This window comes from Rattus norvegicus, chromosome 20 (assembly GCF_021556685.1).
Source record: "Rattus norvegicus strain SHRSP/BbbUtx chromosome 20, alternate assembly SHRSP_T2T, whole genome shotgun sequence".
Classification (NCBI taxonomy): domain Eukaryota; kingdom Metazoa; phylum Chordata; class Mammalia; order Rodentia; family Muridae; genus Rattus; species Rattus norvegicus.
In genome coordinates this window covers 20,775,170-20,783,289 of record NC_141553.1, presented here as the reverse complement: position 1 = coordinate 20,783,289, position 8,120 = coordinate 20,775,170, and positions in this window count along the sequence as shown.

Here is an 8,120-nt window from a genome sequence, read left to right as displayed (position 1 = left end):
TCCTCTGGGGTTCTCATTTACAGCCAGAAGGATGGACAGAGGAAGCGAGGGAGGGAGAATAAGAATTGATACACATGCAAATATGTTTATTTGATGCCACTTTAATAATGATCGTATCATCCCTCGGTGCCTTAGAGTTTGAATATTTAGTTGTGTGGTGGCCAGATCATCTTAATTTAGCAGGCTTGGGGGGTTCACCATTTTCACATCCACACAACCTGGATGGGAATTGAACTCAGGACCTCTGGAAGAGCAGTGCTGTGTTTTTGGTGTGTTGGTGAAAGGCCTCAGTCTCCCTCAGGTTCAGGAGGTCTCAGGTCAGCTCGGACTCACTCCCTTGGCTTTGCAAATAAGTGGCTTGAAGGAAGAGTAAAATTAAACATGGAACAACAGATCAGGCAGAAGAACCAAGCGTTTTTATAATGTACTGAATAGGCCATTTGGTTTAATAGGTCTAGCTGATTATAGCGGCATGTTTGGAATTATGATCGTAAGATTCTCCTCGGAAAATAAGAAAACATTTCTTAAAGAATTATTTATTTTACATATCTGAGTACATTGCAGTTGCCTTCAGACACACCAGAAGAGGGCATCGGATCCCATGACAGATGGTTGGGAGCCACCATGTGGTTGCTGGGAATTAAACTCAGGACCTCTGGAAGAGCAGTCAGTGTTCTTCACCGCTGAGCCATCTCTCCAGCAAGAAAACGTTTCTTAAAAGCCCATCGAGAGGGCTGGAGAGATGGCTCAGCGGTTAAGAGCACTGACTGCTCTTCCAGAGGTCCTGAGTTCAAATCCCAGCAACCACATGGTGGCTCCCAACCATCTGTCATGGGATCCGATGCCCTCTTCTGGTGTGTCTGAAGACAGCTACAGTGTACTTATATATAATAAATAAATCTTAAAAAAAAAAAAAGCCCGTCGAGAGCAAAGTAACTTGGCTATAAGCTCTTTGTCTGTGAATTCTCTAGGGAAGACAGGTTAAGAGAGTGAGCCGTTGGGCTCTTACCATGAGAGACTTGGAAAAAAGAGCAAGCAGGTGCATAACAGCCATGTACATTTATCGGTTTTTGTCTCGGGCCCTCTCAGGCTGAGGTTTCAGAGGGAGCGCCGCGCCGTGCTGCCCTTGCTTGAGATGGTGAAGGGACTCCTTCCATTTCATAGCGTGGAGTCCACTCGCCTGAGAATGCTCCTCGTGTCCCACACAGCTGCCAGGACTCTCGATTCCCCTTTCTCAGAGTTGACGATCGTATTGGCTTATAGCACGTGCTATCTCTTCTTTTGAAGAATGGTGGTTCCGGTCTCCCACGCGGTGGCATAGTCATTCTGAGCACTAACGCTGAGAACGTGGTTGGGGGACATTTCTGCGGCCATCCTCAAGTGTCTCCGCAGCAGAGTGGGACTCATGCATCAGGACAGCTGAGCTCTGGACGGGACAGATCCCTCCTGGCTGGCTGCTGGGAGCAGGATGGTAGATTGAGCTGCGGAAGTCAGGCAGGTCTAGCTGCTTCTTTTAATACTTATAAAAGACATTGCTCATGGGCTGGACAGTAAGGCTGTATGTTCATGGGTGTACAGTGACTGCATGTGTCAATCATGGTGAGGCAGGTCATTGGATGGTCCCTGGTGTCGTAGCAAGGTATATTACAGTTTTGAATTTATTTTCTTTCCTTACGTGTGTGCTGTTTTGCCTGCCTGCACATCTGTGCATCAACTCTGTCCCTGGTGCCCAACTAGGGTGCCCAGAAGGGGAGTTGGATCCTCTACACGCAGAGTTTAAGACAGTTGTGAGCAGCCATGTGGTTGCTCGCTAGTGGACCTGTTCTTTTGCAAGAGCAGGAAGTGCTCTTAACCACCTACACATCTTTCCAGCCCAAGGCAGTTACTTTAAAACGTGGGTCTCTGCTGTGCGAGAGAAAATAGAAAATGATACATCTACTGGTTGGTCTTGTGTGCCAACTTGATACAAAGTAGAACCATCCGAGAAGAAGGAGCCTCAGTTGAGGAACTGTGTCCAGGGGATCCTGCGGTTGGGAATTGTTTCAATGAGTGATCAATGGGGGAGGGCCCAGCCCATTGTGGGTGGGGCCATCCCTGGTTCAGTGGCCCTGGGCTCCATAAGAAAGCAGGCTAAGCAAGCCATGTGGAGCAAGCCAAGGAGTAGCACCCTTCCGTGGCTTCTGCCTCTAGATTCCTCCCTTGCTTGGGTTCCTGTCCTGACTTCCTCCATTGATGGGCTCTGATCTGGAAGCATAAACCAAACACACCCTTTCCTCTCCAACTTGCTCTTTGGTCACGGTGTTTGATTGCAGACTTAGAAACCCTAAGACAATATAGGATAATAACTGTTTTAAAATCCAGAGCTCAGTAGAATTCTCACCTAAGGGTAACCTCATTTGTATGCCTTTCTGTTGGGCTGAGCAGTCTCTCCAAAACTTCTGAATGGATACTTTTCAGTTTAATATGTAGTGTGTTATCATCTTTCTTTAATGCTTGGGACAACAGTTTTGGGAACGGCTTTCCCCAGTCCTTAACAAACAACCAGTAAGCTCTGACTTAGTATAGCCAAGTGTGAGCTCTTGCCAAAGAGTTCAAAGTAGGACAGTGTTTAGCTGGGTTTGAGGGGCACTTGTGTTATCGAGGAAGGTAAACATGATAAAGGGAATAATTAATTAATTGACAAATGAATGATACAGTAATTTGTAGCAAGTGTACAAAACCCTTTTAATTTTCTATATAGAGGTTTTTTTACTCTTTAAAAAGAAATATATTTAATGTGGACTCCTTTAAATGAATAATTGTGCTCCTATTTTCATGCAAATAATTAATAATAAATATGGGGCATATATATGTGCTTATGTGTATATATGTGGAATGTGTTCATATGTCTGGATGTGTGTATGGGAGTGCAGGAACACATGTGTGGAGCACAGAAGTCAACTTTGGCTTCACACGTCTCCCCTCTATTGTTCTCCACATCATTTTGAAAGGTTTTATTTTTTTATTTTTAATTGTTTGTGTGTATGTGTGTAGTGTGTGTATGTGGCGTGTGTGTGTGTGTGTGTGTGTGTGTGTGCGTGTGTGTGTGTGACTTGAATGCAGCTGCCCAAACAGGCCAAAGCATCAGCTCCCCTGGGATTTGAACGATAGACAGTTGTGAGTTGCCTATCATGGGTGCCAGGAACTGAGTTCTTCAAGATCTTAACCACTGAACTGTCTCTCCAGCTCCTCCAAGGCAGGGTCTCCTTATAGAACCTGGATAATGTCCCCAACTGGCAGGGCATTGTGTCCCTGGGTTCTGCCTTCTTTAACAACCCGGCATTGGAATGACCGACAGATGCCGCCATCTTGGCTTTTACGTGAATGATGGAGATCTGCCACTAAGCCACCTCCTCAGCCCCATTCCAAATAATTAAATTTTCTCCTGGACATTTGGGTTTTGTGATTAAACATTATTAAAAAAACAAAACCAAAATACAATGAGTTTATCTATAGGCTTCTCTATAGCTATTTTCTTTTTTTGTCAACATCATTCTAAACCTTAGGGCACCGAGGTACTGGTAATAATAAACCTCATCTGTTAGAGTTGTGTTTCAAGAAACTCAGTGAGCTCTGTTTTCACTCAACATGGCATTGGACGTAGCTTAAAAATTATGGTTTATAACTTTGCTCATATTATAGCAAAAATGACTGTCTGCCATAAATCTGTCCAAGCAGGCTCAAACATAAACCCCAGATCATGTTCCCATACAACTTATGATACCTAACAGAAATGATGGCCAATGTGACAACTATTTTTCTCCCTCCAGTCTTGTCTTTTCTGGAATGTGGATGAAGTGTTTCATGTGCATTGGCCCTTTTAGTTCATCACAGGGTCAACTGGCGAAGTTGGTTCACTGGGAAGCTACCCGTGGATGATACAGCTTGGGTGTGGCCCCTTACAGACACAAAAATGCTTAGGCGTGACCCCTTACAGACACCAAAAAGAATTGGATGCTCAATGATATCACGCTACAATAGCCCGCCATGGTCTTACCATCTCTAGACCCATCCTAGGAAAAGCTTCCTAACCTCTTTAAGCCATTGCTAGGTAAATGGTTCTATTACTTATGACTGGACATATTCCATATTTCCTGATGGATATGCATGAATACTAACCACGATAGGTCCCGCTGGACCTATCCAAGGAGAGAGTCTTGGGTGTAGAGCAAACATAATTTTAATACTGGAGGATGATCCCTCTGAAGCAGTTCCATGGATACAGAAGATGGCACCAGAAGGGGTGATTTCTGCTTAAAGAGTCCTAGAAGGTGTTCACAGAGAGGGCCTCATAGGCCTTCCATCACTCCATATGCATCGTTAGGACTTTAGACAAATGGAAACAGAAAATATACATGGGACAGTGTTGGGCCCTACCTTGGTGTTTCCCTCCCCCCTCGCTGAGCCTTTTAGCCTGCTACAGCAAGAAATTGTTTACAGCGTTGGCAGCTGCTCTTAGCCCCTGATTTGGGGCTGGGATTTTCCACGGCACCCTTCCTCCCCACCGAGCTTTCCAGCTTGTTGTTGTTTAAGAAGTTGTTTATGCCCCTGATTGGGTCCGGGACTTTCCACCACACAGACTTTTCCTGTTTTCCTGGTTAGGGATTTTTCACCTGCCTTGTTGTTTTTCCACGGCTTTTGCCTCTGGTATATAAAGAGATCTCAGTAAAGCCTTGGTGGCACTCGCTGAAAACGGGTGACCCGTGTACATGTTTTCTTTCAATCCCGCAGCCCTACGCCCGATATTCACATACTGTCGGCGCAGGCGCCGACAGGACAGAAGGACACTTAGAGCAAAGCTGAAAGATGATCTATAGCTGATAATTACACACATAAAAATAGCTGTCTATTTAAAAAGCAATTTTGGTGGGAAACACAGCAGGACCTGTAGCAGAGGTGGTTTGACCTGGAGGTTTCCCCATGCCTTCAGGTATCATGAGGTACTCATGGAAGTTTGTTCTGGATCCAGGGCACGTCTGGCTGTTCTGTAATTCTGGCTAGTTGTTCTCAGTTGTGACTGCTGCAGAGAAAACCGTGGTGGAGCAAATGCCAAAGGAAGAGAACCAGACACCCCTTTCTATCCTTGAGAACTTGGCTTTGTCCTCTACCTCCTGCGTTTTAGTCTCATAGAAAGTTACATGTGAACTCGACAGTTGAAATAAATGGGGTTAAGAAAATGGGATAAACTGTTTTTCAAGGTTTCCTCATCCTCTTAGCCTGAGTCTGACATGGCAGCCATCTAGGAGTCCTTGGAATAGAGCTGAGACAACTTGATTGACAGGGGTTGGAGGTGTGCATGTCTATAGATGACATTCAATAGCATAGAGTCATTGGGATGTCTGCCAGGCTGACTTAGATGTTATACAAGTGTGCACGTGTTTGGATGTCACTCTCTGGAATCTTTGATTTCATGGTTAAATCATATTAATGGCTCTGTCATTAGAATACCTTTGGCTTAAAGTCCTCTTTGCTTTAGTTCTGCATCCCTCAAACAATCCCCAGGCTTCCTTCCTATGTTCTGTGACTTTACAAGCCACATAGTTCAGATTATTTCAAAAGTACAGAAGAAGAAAGGGAAATGTCTGGAGTCTGGGACCCCCTTTGCTTCGATATGTGGTTACACCTTGTGGCCTCCCCTGAAGACTTGAGACACTTACCTATCAGGCTGGACTGCCTCAACAATTCTCTTTAAGCCACTCCAGGGGATTCAAGCAACACTTGAACTAAAGCTCAAGCTAAAAGTCATTTGTTAGGCACAGGGTGTGGAGGGGGACTTGCCCTTCCATTCCTTGGATACAAAGATTGGTGAGAGCCCTGTGTCTCCAGGTGGCCACCGATCTCTTTAGGAAGCCTGATTTTTTTCTCTTTGTGATATGGAGAAATGACCTATAGAGGGTTGCTTCACAGAAGAGCTTGTGTTTAGCAACAGTCTTAAATAAGCTGTTTTACCCACAAGGCACCGCCCTACTCAATACTGACATCTAGCTAGTAAACTCACTCAACTGCTTACTGTCTTCATGCGCAAAAACTCTTTCCTTTAAAATGGTGTTCAAACTGGTAAAAATTTCATTTCCGAGGAATCTCTGATAATATTTCATCTATTGTATTAGGAGGGATTCTATTTCAGCTGTAGTAGCAGCAGCAGCAGAAGGAGGAGGAGGGGGAGGGGAAGAGAAAGGTGAAAGGGAAGGGAAGAAGAATCAGAAGAGTCAGACTAAGAATCATCACCATCATCATCACCATCATCCTCACCATCATCACCACCATCACCATCACCATCATCACCACCACTACCATGACCATCACCACCTCTACCTCCTCCTCCTCCTCCTCCTCCTCCTCCTCCTCCTCTTCCTCCTCCTCCTCCTCCTCCTCCTCCTCCTCCTCCTCCTCCTCCTCCTCCTCCTCCTCCTCCTTCTTCTTCTTCTTCTTCTTCTTCTTCTTCTTCTTCTTCTTCTTCTTCTTCTTCTTCTTCTGCAGCAGGACCTGCAGCTGGTTTTGCTTTGTTTTTTTATGTCTTAGAAATCAGAAGCCCTAAAATCAAGGTATTGTAAGGAAAATCTTTCTCCCCAATAATCCATGTGATACCAAATTTTGCAACTGCTAGAACCCCCTGAGGTTTCCTGGTCTGTAGGTGTTTCTTCTATCCTTGAAGCCAGTAGTGCCACCTCACAAAGCGCTCTCAATCTCTGACATTTTCGACTGCCTTTTAGGATACTATTATCTTCATAACGTTTTTATATCTGTCCCTTCTTTCACCTCATGATGACATATCTCAGGACCTTGGGATGAGGACGTAAACATATTTTTGGAGTCATCATTCAGAGACCACACACTGTGCAATACTATTGGCTGTGTGACACTGACCACCTTACCTTTGTTACTTCACAGGTAGTACATGATAATGGATTTTACCCCAGAATAGCAGAGCTGGACCTAAAGGTGGGAGGTCATCTGTCTGTCTGTCTGGGTGAGGAAGTGGAACTTCAAGAGGATTGGATTAGTGGTGAATCAGCTCACAGTGGAGAGCTAGGATTCATACACCAAGTTTCTAACTTAAAATGTAAGGTTTGAACTGGATTAATGTAAAATCCCCAACTTTCATTCACCATAAATCAGTCCTTTTTTTAAAAAAAATTTACTTTAGCAGTAAAACTTTGGGTTAAATAAAACCCTACACATGTAACAGATATGCCCCACCTCATTATCTAGGGGTTCGAAACAGGCTCATCTCTCTTTTAATATTCAAATTAAATGAATCCAGGCCCCATTTTGCTGTCATGAAAATATCTGTTCTTTTCCTTGGCCATCTTTTCCCATAAGGAGCCCACAAACATTGGAAATGTACATAATATAAACCACATGGATTAAAAAAGTATTCCAAAGTAATCACATACATTTACCATACAGTACCATAGTTGCTACTATGGCTGGTGACTACACAGGGAGTCTCTGATAGAGATGCGCTACAGAACATCTTCCTGAGGTTAGTAGGCATTCTCCTGCACTTCTCGGAACTTCTGGCAGATGTATAGACTCTGAGTATGGGAAGTAAAAGGAGACCTATCCCACAGTGTCAGGCAGAGCTCCCATTACTGATGGCCATGCCCCTGACTTTACCATGGGGTTACTCTTTCTTGGTGTATGTTACAGCCATTTCCCATAAAGCAATGAGACCCATGGTGTGTGGGGGTTGGGGGAAGAGAACATTTCTTATCTCAGAAATAGGTCCCTTCCAGAATTACTGCCTTATAACATCAGATCTTAGTCCATGAAGTTAGAGAAAGGTCTCCTTTGAGTCCCAAGATCTTCCCTACACGATGCTTCCAAATAAGTCATTTTTTAGAGATATGGGAAGTAGATTGGGTAGATGCAGGTGGCCTAAGCATCAGGTGTTTAGTGGCATAAACAAAACAAAACGTGTCTCTCTCATTTTCCAGCTGACTGCTGCTTCATGAATTCCCTAGTTCCCCAAAGTCAACATGTAGTCCAAAAGATCACATGACTCTAGAACCTATAGACAGAGAGAAGTACAGAACAAATGGATGATAGGTAGGTAGGTAGATAGATAGATAGATAGA